The sequence below is a fragment of the Anser anser genome (genome assembly GCF_964211835.1).
Source record: "Anser anser genome assembly, chromosome: 4".
NCBI classification, from domain to species: domain Eukaryota; kingdom Metazoa; phylum Chordata; class Aves; order Anseriformes; family Anatidae; genus Anser; species Anser anser.
In genome coordinates this window covers 56923915-56939205 of record NC_139724.1, presented here as the reverse complement: position 1 = coordinate 56939205, position 15291 = coordinate 56923915, and the positions used below count along the sequence as shown (strand labels likewise).

At 33.4% G+C, this 15291-nt stretch overlaps 1 long non-coding RNA gene across 1 annotated transcript; it reads left to right on the top strand.

The window, feature by feature from the left end:
• The first annotated feature begins 352 nt into the window (after nt 1-352).
• On the top strand, nt 353-12382 carry LOC310899038. Its single transcript, XR_014583934.1, has 3 exons — nt 353-1044; nt 11704-11759; nt 12129-12382. It is a non-coding gene; the product is annotated as an uncharacterized lncRNA (long non-coding RNA).
• The last annotated feature ends 2909 nt before the right edge of the window (nt 12383-15291 follow it).

The window sequence follows — 15291 nt, the reverse complement described above, 5'->3', positions numbered from 1 at the left end:
TCCTGGTTCTGTCCTCTCTAGCTTCTTGAGCACCGCCATCCTCTTCACTGGCAGGGCAGTAAGAGGAGTTTAAAAGTCCCTGATTTAGTGTAAGCACTGGTCAGAAACAACTAAAACTTTGCTGTGTTATCAGCATTATTCTCATCCTAAATCCAAAAGCAGCACCACAGCAGCTACTAGGAGGAAAATTAACTCTATCCTAGCCATAAACAGGGCACTTGCTTTCCAAATAGTCACTTGTGTGCCATGTACCAGCAGGTAAAATCGTTTCAAAACTTCTAGTCTTGTCCTGGTTGTGGTCTCTTTTTATGAAATAAATACGTACCAGAATTTAGAAATTATCTGCCATATATTTTGGAGGGTAGTGTACAGTCACTGAAACAAAACTCTAAGATTTTCCTATCTCATTATAATCTGTGACAAGTAGAGAAAACAATAGTAGTTTCAACTGAATCTAATAAATAAGGTACTCTTTCTTACCCCATGACTTCTCAAGAAGAATACTATTTTAGCAGTTCTGTTCTAAAATGAGTAAAATGGTACCGAGTTTTGATCACAAACCTTATCTAGATAAGCCACACACATAATTTCTGTAGCTCTCGTTACTTGATAGTCATCTGATGATACTTTGACAAAATAGACATGCAGTCACAATTTGTGACTCATTTAGTCAGAGTAAGAGTAAACTATTTGATCTCCTTTGGTATGGTATTTTTATCAGAAAGAAAGAGGTATCCTGGTATATTTGGGTAGTCTTCACATGAGACCAAATCATAGTACTTTTTCATGGAACAGTTACGTACATTTGACTGTGGGAGATTGATTTTGGTTAAACTAAATATCAGTCTGACAGCCATTAATCATGGCCAGCTAGTTTGGTGCATGACCACACCTCACAGAACTCCAGAGAGATCACCTGTTGATCCTGAGAGGTTTTCACATACAAAAGATTCTTCAGCAGTGTGGGAACTTCTTTAGAGCTGCTGCACTTGGGCACCATACTTGTGCTTTCTCCTTCCTCCAGACTCGTTGGGGAACAAACAGGTGGGTTCAGGCAGTCTCCCTGCTACTTATCGTACACTTAACATGGCAACATAGCCTTTGAAAAGAGGATTATTTTTCTTCCAGAGGGAGTAATGAGATCTAAATACTGTGCTTTCCTACTTGTTCTTCAGCAGGACACAGAAATCCCATGGATGCTAGTTCGTACTCTGCCCAGAAAATCCTTACTCCTTTTTATACTGTCATGGTAATTAAAGTAATTAACAAATATATATATATATATATTGTTGAAACATTCTAGGAGTGAAAAAAACATTCAAATTTCAGACTGCCTAGGTGATAAAAATATTGTTATAATACATTATTTATGAAACAAGTCACAAAACAAACAAACATTAAATACAGTGTTTAGGAATATAAGTTAACTGTTTGTATAATTAATTGGAACAAGTAAGAAAAAAAAATTGAATGATTGGGTATATAATTTTGTTTCTCATTTTCATGTATTCTAAATGAGTATTAAGTTGCCTATAATGTGAATTCTAGTAATATAGAATCATGGAATTACATCCAAACATGATACGATAAAAGGGGAAAAAAACACAGCTTTTTAAAAAACTGTTTTTTAAACATGTAAAAACCTCTTACCAATAAAACACTGATCTTTGCAAAAGGAATTAACAATGCTGGTATTGAATAAGCATCCTTTAAATATAGCTAATGTCTGCTTTCTAAATAGTTTACAGGACAACAAAAACTTTCTTTGACTACAGAACATAGGTTTGACTATGGTCAAACTAGCAACATTATTAGCTTAGCAAAACATGGCATTAACTTTAATAGTTTTTATACCATTTCAGAGTAGTAACTGAAAAGCATGTTAAGATGTTTGCTGCAATATATCCTAAAGTCTCATTTACAAATCTAAACCTCAGTGGCACTTATATGAATTATAAAATGACTATGTGAAGTAATGTTAGCCCAATTAAATAAGTAAAAATATATGAAAATACAAAGTTGGTGTAAGTATACCCTAAGGTACTGGAGGAATATGTGGTAGATTCAGAACTCAGTAATATTTTGACTAAAGAAAAATAAGTAAACATGGATTTTCAAGTGATATATGAGCACTAAAGAAGTCAGAAAGACTAAAGGCAGGCAGAACATTGTAACCAGTTTGGAAAGGCAAACTACTAGAGAAGAGTAGACCTAAACGAGACATTTTCTGACAGATGAAGAATTTGGCTTTCCTTGGTACTTGGAGACATGATTTAAAAATAAATAAATAAATAAGTAATAAAAAAATCCCTTAAGCTGTCAATAAACTACTTATATGTGATTATATGGAGGTACAAAAAATATTGTTCACAACATGTTTGCTGTATAAACTAGATGCTAGAGATGGAGAGTTTCTGTTGTTGTTTTTTAAAAAGGTTTTATCAGGAAAAAAAAAAAAAGAATAGAACTGAATCATTGTTTGGGAACACGAAGATTGTGTCAAAAATACTGATGAAAATCAGAAAGGCTCATAGGCTGACCAAGCAGCCAGCTGCTAGTTTATCTGATTTTCTGCCAGCATGCTCACCAGCTATCTTGCCAATTGGACCCTAGGCAGCTGGCTGGCTAGAAACCAGCAGGCTGCTTGGCTTCTCAGCTTGCCTACTATCCAGCTGTCCTTGTTTGGCTGGTGTGAAACCTGGCCAGCTTCTCAAGTTGCCACCTGCCCATCTGGCTTTTCTGAGGAGTCCTAAGAGTTCCTTAAGTTGTCCTGCTGTTCAGGATGCCTAGCGATCTGACCTTATCCTTGTTAGTCACCTGGCTATCTTGCTGAGTAAAGAAAAGCTCTCTAATCCTCATGTGCCTCAAAAGTGTCTCTGCTCTCTCATGAGCTGGAAAGTTGAACTTATGTCTAGTTGAGTATATGCCATGTCAGTGGGCTAACTCTCCAGGTATCTAGTTGAAGGAAGGTTGCCTGATAGGCTTCGAAACAGACTGGTCTATTTTACCAGCAATTCTGTAATGTTGGCATCTTTCTCTCCTGAGGAACAAAACAAAGTACCAAAATCTAGAAATTCCTATAAAATATATGCAAACTGCAAAATTTTCTTTCAGGCGTCTATATCATGTGATATACATACATAAAGTGTGAACAATAATAAAAATAAAATATAAAGTTGTCAGTATACAGTAAGATAAATAAAAATATATTAAGCAATATATTAAATTAATATCAATACAAGATAAAATATTTTATAAAGTGCATTATTTCAATGTTAAACAGCGATATGATCATCTGTAATTATGAGCAATATAACAATGATATACAAAGGATTGTTTATCAAAAACAGTATAATCTACTATGTGATTGGAGCACTCCTGATGTTGGAAAGCATCCTCAAGTGCTCTTGTACATGATATTACATTAAACCAAAAGGTAAACTGTTTATTAAGATCAAATGCCATTGTAAAAATAATGGCTTCATTTTAGAAATAAAATATTCTGTCTATTCAATGAAATGTTTCAATTCATTTTTCAATTTCTAGTAATGACATTGTTCTTCAAATGCATATATTTTATACAACCCAGCTAAGGGGTAGCAAATAGATGCTAAATTTTATTCATATGTTATATTTGCTATATGTCATTTATTTTCTCTCTTATTAAGGTAGTAAATATTGAATATACATTTTCTGTGACCTGCTATGAATAGGGTAGATATTGAGGAGTTTCCACTGCTTGAAGATCTGTCCATGGCAGCTTCCATTTATTATTAATTCTCCCTCATTCCTCTCAAAACTTCAGTTACAGGATCAGTGTTGAATACAGAAACAGTGTATGGTGCTATAGCATAAATTTTGAAATTGCTTCATTCTAAACAAGGAAGATATTTCTGTAGGAAATCAGCACAATTAATTTCATAAAAACTTTGAGAATTTCGTTTAATGACCTGGAGGATTAAACACAGAACTTATACCATAATACAGTGAAAAGTATACTACAGCATTCAAACACAAGCCTTTTGTACAAAACAAAACAAAATGAAAACTTTTAAAATAAAATTATTCTTCTAAATTTTTCTAAATGTTTGTAACTTGTAAATCTAAGTTTTCTAATAGTTTCATTGCTGCATGATTAATTTGCCAGCTTTAGACATCTATTCCTACAACTTCAGAACTGTTACTGAGAATTCAAATTCCTGGAGCAATTTTGCAAATGATAGCTTCAAATGAAAAATATGTCTGATATTAACAAATGCTCTAAGATTTGATTCAATGGATATTTGCTAATTCATAAAAGCAGATAATTTGCAATAACACCTTAAATTGTCACTCCTGTGCTTGGAACAAATAATTCATGTCTAAGTATGTTTTTCAGACATGGAACTCTATTCGGTGAATTAAAAAGGAAAATTATGTAAAAAGGGGAAAAAAAAACTGCATTAAAAAAAATATTTTGAGTTATATACCAAGGAAGAGGTATTAAATGAAATCTTGGTTAGGGATCACAATAACACAAAAGAAGAAATGTGTAGTTTCTTCTTGCTCCACTAGAACAACTGAACAGTTTTGTATTTTGGGCTTTAGATTCAGAAGAAACTGAAACTGAAATGTTTTTATAAACCTGCTTTTGGATCCTAGGAAGAATGACAATCTGAGATATAATCCTTTCCTGTGTAATGTAACCCAAAATAATTTACTTTCTAAAAGTAGTTTGATTTTTCCCTTACTGTAGTGCTATCAGATAGCAACATGCTCTCTGGGGACTCCATTCATGCTGAGATTGCACCAAACAGTGATTGTACTGCTGAATCAGTCTGTAATCAATCTTGTATCCTACAGATCTCCTTTAGTATTTTTTCTTTGATCTCTGTCTAATGGGAAACATAACACGTTAAAAAATAATGAAGTTTCATTCTAATTGTATCATTGTTCAAGAAGCTTCAGGCTTCCTTTTGCTGCCTCTAAAGAAATGTTTGTAACAGTCCATGTTTATGAACATGGTCTAGAGAAATGCTACTCCGGCAAAGTATTACATTATTACTAAAATAAAGAATGAGAAACAATAAGGGATTTAATAAAAAGCATATCAAAATATTTTATTTGCTTTTATGATTTTTAATATAAAATGCCTGTGAACTTCCAAGAAAATCACAAGGGCTAAAGTTCAGTAACAAAATATGCACTATATCTAAACAGAAGATGACCACATTTTAGTCAATATTCTGTTAATTTTCATACAGTAAAGGTTATCTCAGACTGTTGATTCAGGGTAAAGAAGGAAAAAACATTTTTTAAAGGTCATTTAAAAAAGCTGTATTATTTTTCTAGGATGAAAATGCAGGAAAAAGACATTGAAAGTAGATAGTCTCCTTCAGAATTATTTTCCATGCTTTTGGGTTTGTGTGTGTGTGTGTGTATTTTGATGTTGTTGCAGTGTGTTTTTGTGAACACTTGTTACTTGTCTAATGAAATGTTGATAATGTAGATATATGTCACTCTTTTACTCTGCCTGCAGTTTCCATGGTTTAATTTTCATGTGTACAATTCTCCAGAGCTAGTCTGTTTAGCTATATATGAATGCTTGAGGAAAACTCTGATGTGAAAAATGTGAGCACAACACCAAAGGTATTGAACTCTTATCTTCTCTAAAACAGAAGGGCTCTGTGTTCCAAAAGCAATAAGATCAATGAAGTTGTGTTGATTTTTACCAACAAAACATCTCAGACTAAGTTAGTGGTGATACCTATCTATCATTTATCTATCATCTATCTATCTATATATATCATGTGTCAGACTTCAAATATGTACTAGCCACATCAGTGAACTGCTTTATATGAGTTTTTATCAACTTTTGCAGTTAGCTGAGACACTGCCCCCCCCCCTTATTCTTCCTGATAGTTCTGATTTTATATATATATATATTTATCTTCTCTCCTCTGTTATTGATAAATATGCATCACTTCTGACCTTGGCTCATACAGCCATTCTATCATTCCTCCCCCTCATCACGACAAAATAGGACAGGATGCAAAAGCTCATGGCTTGAGATAAAGACAAGAAGGTTATTTGCTATTTATTGTCATAGACAAAACAGATGACCTGGGGAACATTAATGTAATTTATTTCAAATTGGAGTAGATTTAGGTAGAGTGAAACAAAAAGAAAAATTAAAACAACACCTTCCAGCCAGCTCCCCCTTTTTCCCAGACTTTTTCACTCCTTCATTCCTGACACCTCTATCCCTCCCCTAGTCATTTGCTCATAGTGTAGAGTAGTCTGACTACTCTTTCTCTAAGTGGCTTCCATGTAGCAATGATATCAATAAATAGGAACTACTCAAAGGATGACAATGTGCTCTGAATCAAGACTGAAATTTATACGGAAAGTTCCAGTTTTATTGTTCAATATATAGTTTAAGGAAAGTGTTATTTGTGCTTCAGAGTCTAAAATGCTATAAACATGCTATATTGTATAAATGTAATTGTTGTAAAGAAATGGGGAACATAACTCTAAGTTCACAGATTTTAGTCAACTTTTTTCGCTAGCCAAAGGTCTGATAAAAATAGTATACTACACTCCAGTAACATCCTCTCATCTCTTCCTCACCATCTCACTAAAGAGACTGCACTGAGAAAAGACACTGAGAATTTCCTTTACAAGAGTTGTGCCAGCAAGAATTTCACTACATCAGGGCATTATTTCTTAGAGCTTGTCATATTTTTTATATTGTTGAAATAAAGGATTAAAGATTTTTCTGCTTCTTTAGGAAAAAATATATTTTTTTATGTGTCTATGTCGTATATTTTAAGGGAAAAAGAAAAAAGAAAAAGAAAAAGAAACCTAGTTGTAATGAGCCATCTAAGAGTTAGTCTCTCTGTTTCTTTTAAAATTAAAGTATTATTGCAGTTCATCTTGTCATGTAATGTAAGGGAAATGTTCTAATATTATTAATGTTCTGTAGCACACTCCATTGCTGTTCTTATTATATCAAGCATTCCTTCAAATCATTTTTCTTAACTTCTAACTTATAATGCTTCTTGTCCAAAGAACACATAAGAAAAATCATAGTGATTAAGAATTTCAGTCATATTTGGAACTTCTCTAAAGAATCATACATGCATACAGAAAAAAAAAAAAAAAAAGGAAAAAAGGATATTTCTTTTGCATCTTCTGAAAGCATAAGAATTCTTGCATTTGAAAGTAAACTTTCTTTCTATTCCTCTCTTTTTCAGTGCATTATTTGGACCTCTTACTTAATTGTTTGAAACACATTCAGATGAACTGAGTTACACTTTCATCTGAAATGGTATCATTAATTGCCACAAAGGATTGCACTCTGACGAAAACATTTTATTTTTCGCTAGATCACATTTCACTGCAAGTGGGATATTTATTTATATGTCTGATCTCTGAAAAGATTTTTTTTTTGTTTGGTTTGGTTTCATTTTGGTGCTGGATTTTCTTCTTGTAGCTAAGCTGGGGAAGAGTTTAAAGGTTTTTGAAAGATATCAATGGAGTTCATTATGGTTATGTAATCATGTTGAAAACCTTTAATAATTTCAAAGAAAATAAAATAAATGCAAATACTGATAGTTGTCTTGCCTTTTGCAGACTAGTCACTGGTATAATCCTTGTACTGTTTCTAGAAATCACATAAAGGAACTTCTCCTCCAGCTGGGTGTAGTTTCCTCATATTTTTTTTTTCATTTATCATAAAGTCTCAGCACAAAAAAAAAAAAACAGTCTTCTTCACAGATGTATTATCTGCAGTGTAATCTCAATCTTTGAATTTGACAATGGATCTCAGAGGGAATTTAGAAGCAAACATCTGTTTTGATTACAGCTGCTCAACTTTTTCTCAATTTTTGTAACCCTTGTTCCCATTTGAGGTAGAAGGGTCCACTGTGACAGAGCTAAAATCAAGCAGAAATATTTTAGAGTGCAATTAGCAAGAAGACTATTAACAAATTCCTCTGGAACACTATACTTCAATTACGTTAGGTTTTGTATAGAAAAAAAAAAATCTGAAAAAGCAGTGTAATTTCTCTCTTCTCTCAGGCATGATACCATTATACTGGCCATTATGTATGAAGCTATCTAAACATAAAATTAGAAATCCAGAATTAGAAATGCACCAGCAGAGCATTTATATACACTTAGTATTTCATTAGAGAAATGCTTATTTTCACTCACCAAATGAATGTCATAGAATGCTTTTCCTAAAATTAAGATAAGACTCATTTTTTGTTGTATTTTTCTTTCTTTTTCTTTTCTTTCTCTCTCTCCCACCCCCACTCCCCCACCCCCACCTCCCCCGGAGATAAGTTTCTTTTCTTTCCTTATTCAGAATAATATTCTGAATGACTGACTGGGAAAAAGAAATTAACTATTTAGTGTTTTATTTCTTAACTTTATTATTGGTAGATGTTATTGTCTGATCACAAAATAATTCCCTCGTGAGGAGTGAAAGTCTGAAAAAGGCAATATGGTACTTTGATCTGTTGGTCACAATATTTGATGATTTAATTACTTCAAAGATTAAAAATTGAGTATCTCCAGTAAAAAATAAAAAATAAATAAAATATCTGTGAAAGATAATATTTTTTAAAATTATTACTTAAAAAGCATGAAAAAGTGTCTCAATATTAAAAAAACAGTAAAGTTTAAATGACCTGATTACGGGGAAATATTTTCTCAGTAATACACATCTTGAGCTAGGACTCATCTACAAATAAAATCATAGTTAGTGGGCATTAGGGAAAAAGATTTTTATTAGGATGAGACTTTCACTCTTCTATTTCCTCAAACCAACCAAATTAAAAAAAAAAAAAAAGCATGTTTTTTCTTTCTTATGAGATATAAAACTGATATTCACAGTTCACTGTTTTTAGTCCAAAATCCTGACTGGATTTTTTTGGACTGCTGTTCTAGTATTTAATATCAGATTAAAGGTATTGTGTAAGGTATTGTTTAAATTTGATATACATTTTGTCTTGGTGTTTAACCAAGAACACTTCATGGACACAGTTTTTTTTTTATTGAATTTGGTGAAGATTGCTCTTAACAGGTACCATTACAGACTCTTTGAGCACTGATTCTGTCAGCTAACTGATATTGTACAAGAAACAAAATGAAGCAGCTGCTGATTTAGAGTACTGCAGTTTTAAGGACTAATAGGAGATGTAACTACTTGTAAAGCACAAAAAGTTGATAAAGCTTGAGAATTGTAAAAGTTTTTATATCTTTGTATGGCCACCAAAGAACAACTGATGGTACCCTTATTAATTTGTGGTATGAGCTAAGCTTGTTATATAATTTTAATGGTGTAGTCCGTTAGTCTGAAAGTATTTCTTTCATAATCATAATTGTATAATCATATATATAAGTACTAGTTTCTTTTCCCAGAAGCACTTACCCGCAAAATCAGATTATTTGTAAGCCTTGGGGTTATGTTTGTCTCATCTGTTGTTATTTCTTATTCTTTTTCTATGTTTTCCAGCTACATTTCCAGTCTTAACATTTTCTGTTGATTCATGTATCTTTTGACCTTGTTTTTATTCTTTGATATAATAGTGAAATCTGATCCATTTTCTTTTCTGTGAGATACAAAATTAATGCCAATACTAATTGTAACAGTTAAGCCTAAGTATCTTTCTATTTCTTGGATCAGAATTATCACCAGCAATATGTTCCCTCTGGCATTTTCAATCTTTATCTCAGAGATTGTTTCAGAATATTTAAGCTGAGGTTTAAATAGAGAAACAGAGATTCACAGCCTGCTATACCCCAACCTTCTGCATTTTTGAGTGTAAGTTTTAATTAGCTATTTCTACAGTGATTGAAAATGTTTCTTTATTATTTATACAATTAAAATACTTTATATATTTACTAATACTAGTAAAATAATTGTGTATCTGCAATGTATGTAATTCTAATAATTTAGGACAACTACCAAGTACTTCTGGAATAAAAAATACAGTGATTTTGACATTTCAGTGTGATCAGAGTTCTAGTAGTTGTTGCAGAAAGTTTTAGAAAATTGATCTGTTAGGAGGATATAGGCAAGAATAGTCCAAGATTTTCATACCTTAGATATAAATTATAGAAATATAAATGAATATTAATGTGGAGTAGATTAATGTATTTTCTGCTGTTAATGATTGTTGTGTGTTTGTAGAGAATATCATTGTCTCTTAAGAGCAAGAATGTTAGAAAAATAAAATGATAGTGTAATTTAATTATTTGTTTTGTATAATTATTATTCATCAATAAATAAAAGTGATAATTATATATTTATCTATTTCTCTTATACTCTCTGGAAAGTGTTATCAGTACATTTGATTTTTTTTTTTTTTTTAAGCTACTGTTAAGAAATAAATTGCTGCATTTCCTTGACTGGAATTGCCATTCGAGATACAAGTTTGTTTTGGCTGAAAACAATAGCGAAAAAGGAGAGTGTTATGTTAGATTTCCCTGTACTCCTCCTAGTGCTTTTGACTTCACCACACAGGGGTTATGAAACCACTTCTTTAAGGGCAAGTTGCAAAACTCAAGAGGAAATGCAATGTTTAATGCAGATGTTGTTTTCAGGAATATCTGAGTGTATCATGCATAGCAATACCAATATTATAACAAACAAATAGGTTTATTTGAACAAGTAAAACTGTGGGTTTCAAAAGTCGATTATGATGTTTGATTACCATTTGTATACTTTTGAAAAATAAATGCCCTTATACTATAAAGTAGCCTGTGCTTTTTGTTGCATGAAGGAGAGAAATGGAAATAAAGATCTCTTTTCTAATTTCTAAGAAGAAGGAAATTTTAATTGTAAACCAGTGCAAAATGGAAAATTCTGTTCCTTTGGTAATGTTTCTAACAAAGTTGATCTAAATACTCAGTCATGTACCTGATGCTCTTTCCTGGATTTTAGATGCATTCCTGGACAAACTGACTTTGGGGACAATGAATTCAGAATATTAAATAGCTCAGAAGTAATAATGTGGAGAACTGACTTTTTATTTTCCACAGTAGATTAGAAAACATTAATTTTGTCCCTTCCCTTCCCCTCCCTTTCTTTCCCTATTTTTTTAATCAGTTTTAACCTGATATTTTCTCAGTCCATTTTAATACATATCTTTTCTAGAATTTCTTCTAGAAGAAACATGAACTATGTACTAAGAAGGCATGAGTCCCAATTTCAATCTACTCCAATTTCAGTATATTCATGTACAAAACTGTATCACACAACAGGGTTTCTTTTCCTACCTCAAATCTACTCTCCTGTAAAAGCTTGGCATACTCATAATGCACATTGCTAATTTTCGTTCTCAGTTTGTGTGGTTTGTTCTTGTCTATTGTAATAAAATATGGTATGTGGAAAAAGACAGTGCTCCAGAAATTCTTTTGGTTTAAATTAAATTCTTGCTTTATCACACTGGTTACAAAACTTCACTTTGAAAGCTGGAGGTGTTTTTATTCACAGTGGTGCCTTGTCTCTTAAAATTAATTGCTCAGACATGTTCTGTAGTACACTAAGCAAATTCTTGATGGCTTCTAGAGGCTTTAAAATAGCCTAGGAAATGTCACACTCTGCTGTGGTATATTACACTTGTAATAGTAACTTCAGTAGCAATAGAACTATAGCTGTAGTCATTATAATCAAACTGTAAAGATAATAACACTATATTCTTTTTCCCAAAGGTAAGTTTTGGAGTACTGTTCTATAGAGGGCTCTGTGGACATATCTGAAGTGACAGGTAAGCTCATTCATATAAAATATTGTGACTATCACAGTTCAGAAACCAAAGATATATTAAATGTGTATATACCAAGGAGTTATGGAATAGGTATCCTTCAAGTGTTTCTGTCTTTACAACAAGAAAATGGTCTCTTTTTTTTTTTTTTTTTTTTTTTTGTCCTTCAAAAAGACAGGCTTAAGTACATAAGTAAGTGATTTTGTGAAAGGCTATAAGATGAGGTTCATGAAGACTCGCTCTTAGGCATGAAGATGATCACTCTTATAATGATAAATTCTCTGCCTGGCACTGTGAATTCTCAAAGTCAGTTATGGACAACTAGGTTTCCAACTGCCACAGAAACACCTTTTTTTTTTTTTTTTTTTTCAGTGAAATAACTTCAACAGGAATGATGAAGGATACTTTCTTCTTCGGCCACACCTATTTGTGATTAACTGCTTTTTTTTAGGAGATGTGCACTGATATAATTTCAGGTGGAAAAAGAAATCAAAGTTCCTACTGCTGATTAAATAGATTTTGACTTAGCATGGTACGATCATTCCAATCCTTTCTCATTGACATTGGAAGCAAAAGTATTTTGCAGGATGAATTTGGCATGGCTTGACCAAATTTTTATTTAAACCAGTGAATCTTAATTGGCTTTAGATGAAATAGGGGTCTGGAGCTGCCCAATTCAGACAAAGTGACTGGAGAAAAAAAAAAAAAGACAACATTTTCAATGTTTAAGCAACTACGTGGCGAAAGTTCTTATGCTTAGAGACTCTCAGATATGCAAGGAGTTCTGCAGAATTGTTGCAGATTGCTAAACGGGACTTAAATTCCAGCCATACTAAGAACCCTGAAGTGCCCGTTTCCATCTGGCTCACAGACTTAGATGAAGGCTCTAAGAAGAAGAGGGGAGAGAAAAGCCCTTAAGACAAACGTTATTTGCTAGAGAAGAGTTAAAACAAAGACAGTCACAGTTGTCCCTTTGACTCTTCTGAAGGACTCAAGTGGAAAGAAGAAAGAACAGAAATAGAATAAAAGAATAAGACAGAATAGAAGTGAAATAAATAACAAAAAGAGAAGCACTAGGTGTAAATGTAAGGCAAACAACCCACATGCTTAGTTTTCAAACTCAGCATTTCTCCCTGTTTTGAAAAAGATAGTTGGCTTGCCCTGGAGGAGGAAACTCTCTAATAAAGTAGGCAAATGTGTCCAGAAAAAATACTTTGGTACTAAATACATAAAGCTATATTATTAAGGCATTTCTAATGTCTTAGAAATAGTTTCACACCCTAGAAATACAGTGATAACCAAGGAATACTGATGGTCATTCTGGGGATTATATACATTACAGAATACAGAATAAACAATAATGCAGAAAATCATTGCGGAAGTGCAACAAATTGCTCAGACTAAAGTTTTTCTTAGCTATGTTGGAGTATCCTTAAATATATGCCTTATAAATGTAGGTCTACATTTCCAAAGCAGGTTTTATATACTACAAAAGCATTGATCAATTATTATCAATTATTATGGTAACATTGGTGGTAGGGGGATGGTTGGACCAGATGATCTTGGAGGTCTTTTCCAACCTTAATGATTCTACGATTCTATTTTATTTTATTATTCAGGAGTTGGACTTGATGATCCTTAGGGGTCCCTTCCAACTTGGGATATTCTATGATTCTATTTTTACTTAACATATGCGATATTCAAAAGTAATTAAAAATACCTGAGAACTGGAGGACTGAAAACATTTTGTCATGTATTTCAGTGTTTTTTGCATAATATGACTTTACATTTATGAACTTAATATAAGTTCCTTTAAAAAAAAATAAGTTCTGCAAGACTTTTTCCTCGGTGGGAAACTGGTAGCAGTTCAGTGCATGTTATCTGCTGATAGAGAAAAGTAAGGAGACGCAAATATTTTTCTCTGAGTTAACATATATACTAATAACCTTTTTAAGAAGTTTGGCCTTTATGTGACATGTTAACTATGCTTTTGTGTAGCTCGGAGTACTTAGCTGTATAACTCTGCCATTGCTCTCAGCATCTCATCGAAGCTAATGTTGCAGCAGAATGTTTTTCTTGGTTTTGATGCTGCTGTGTATAATTGATGTTTAAAGAAAAAAAAAAAACAGTGGTGTTTGTTTGTTTGTTTGTTTGTTTTTAAGGACATTGTCTGTGCACCCTTAAACACATGCATGTTTCATCAAGATGGATTTACAAAACATGTCTGTGTAATTAATACTATGAATTTCTGTGAAATACTGGTACTGGCTATTACCTGAAAAACATGTTGCTAAGCAGTACACTTTACACTAATGGGCAGCCAGCATTGAAATAACCAGCATTAGCATTAACAGACACTGTGGGTTACAAAGCAGTCACAGACGCATTCTTTTTCCAGTGCTATGTGGAAGACTATAATCACCAGTCTAATCATATTCATGTATAAAGTAAGACAGTTCAGCTGCTGCTTTCAGTAGTGGATACTTCCATACATAATGCAACATTCTTCCAGCCTACCATGAATAAGGAGGATTTACATAAGTTTAACTGAATAGGATTCCTTAGAAGGAGAAATAAATAACAAAAAATCTTAAAGAACTGTCTGCCCCTAAACTAAACTGCCAGTAGACCAAAATTAAATGATTTTAGTTTAAAATCACTAAGAATCTGACCTTTCCCATCTTAAAATATTTCTAGACAACACCTCTAAAAATAGGAACGTGAGTGTAGGTAGTGCATGTGTGGATCTTATACATAAAACTGGTGGATAGGTTGAAAGAAAATGATCATATTAAAGATATGACCGTCAGCCTCCAGCTGATAGTATTAACGAGGAAAATGACAATCAACATAAACATCAACCAGCATATATTGAAGAGATTGTTGAAACAGAAGAGGAGTAAACATGAAAGGAAATATGAAACATGAAAATCAGTCACATGGGAGTACAGACCATGTAGGGGAAAGAGCAGTAGTGGGGAGCTGGTTTGGTACTGCTAGAACTGCTGCCCAGACTGGACAGGGCAGCAGGCTGTGATGCTCAGAAAATGTTCAGATGTTGTGAGCAGCCTGCACCAGCTCCTGAAGTGACAGTACTGGTTACTCCATATGGGAGCTGTAACCTTGGGGAGTGGTATATGGCCCTGTGAGGGGCTTCATCACTGGCATGCACATTAAAGATGAACAAGCAAGGTGTAGGGAGTGGAATAGAATCACAAAATCATGAAATGATTTTCATGATTTTGGTTGGAGAGGAGATCAGGAGATCAGGAGATCAGCTGATCCAATCCCCCTCTTCGAGCAGGGACACATGGAGTAGGTTGCCCAGGACCATGTCAAAACAACTCTCGAAGTTCTTCAAGAAGGGAGGCTCCACAAGCGGTTCTGGTGCTCAGTCATCCACACAGTGCTAGATAAAAATCAGGAATAAACATAAAGCAGGAATATCCAATACAGATGTGTGCAAGTACAGGTAACCCTGCAGTACCAGGAGAGGGGGGGACTGGTTGTAGCCCACATGTCCTGTGAGACGGTG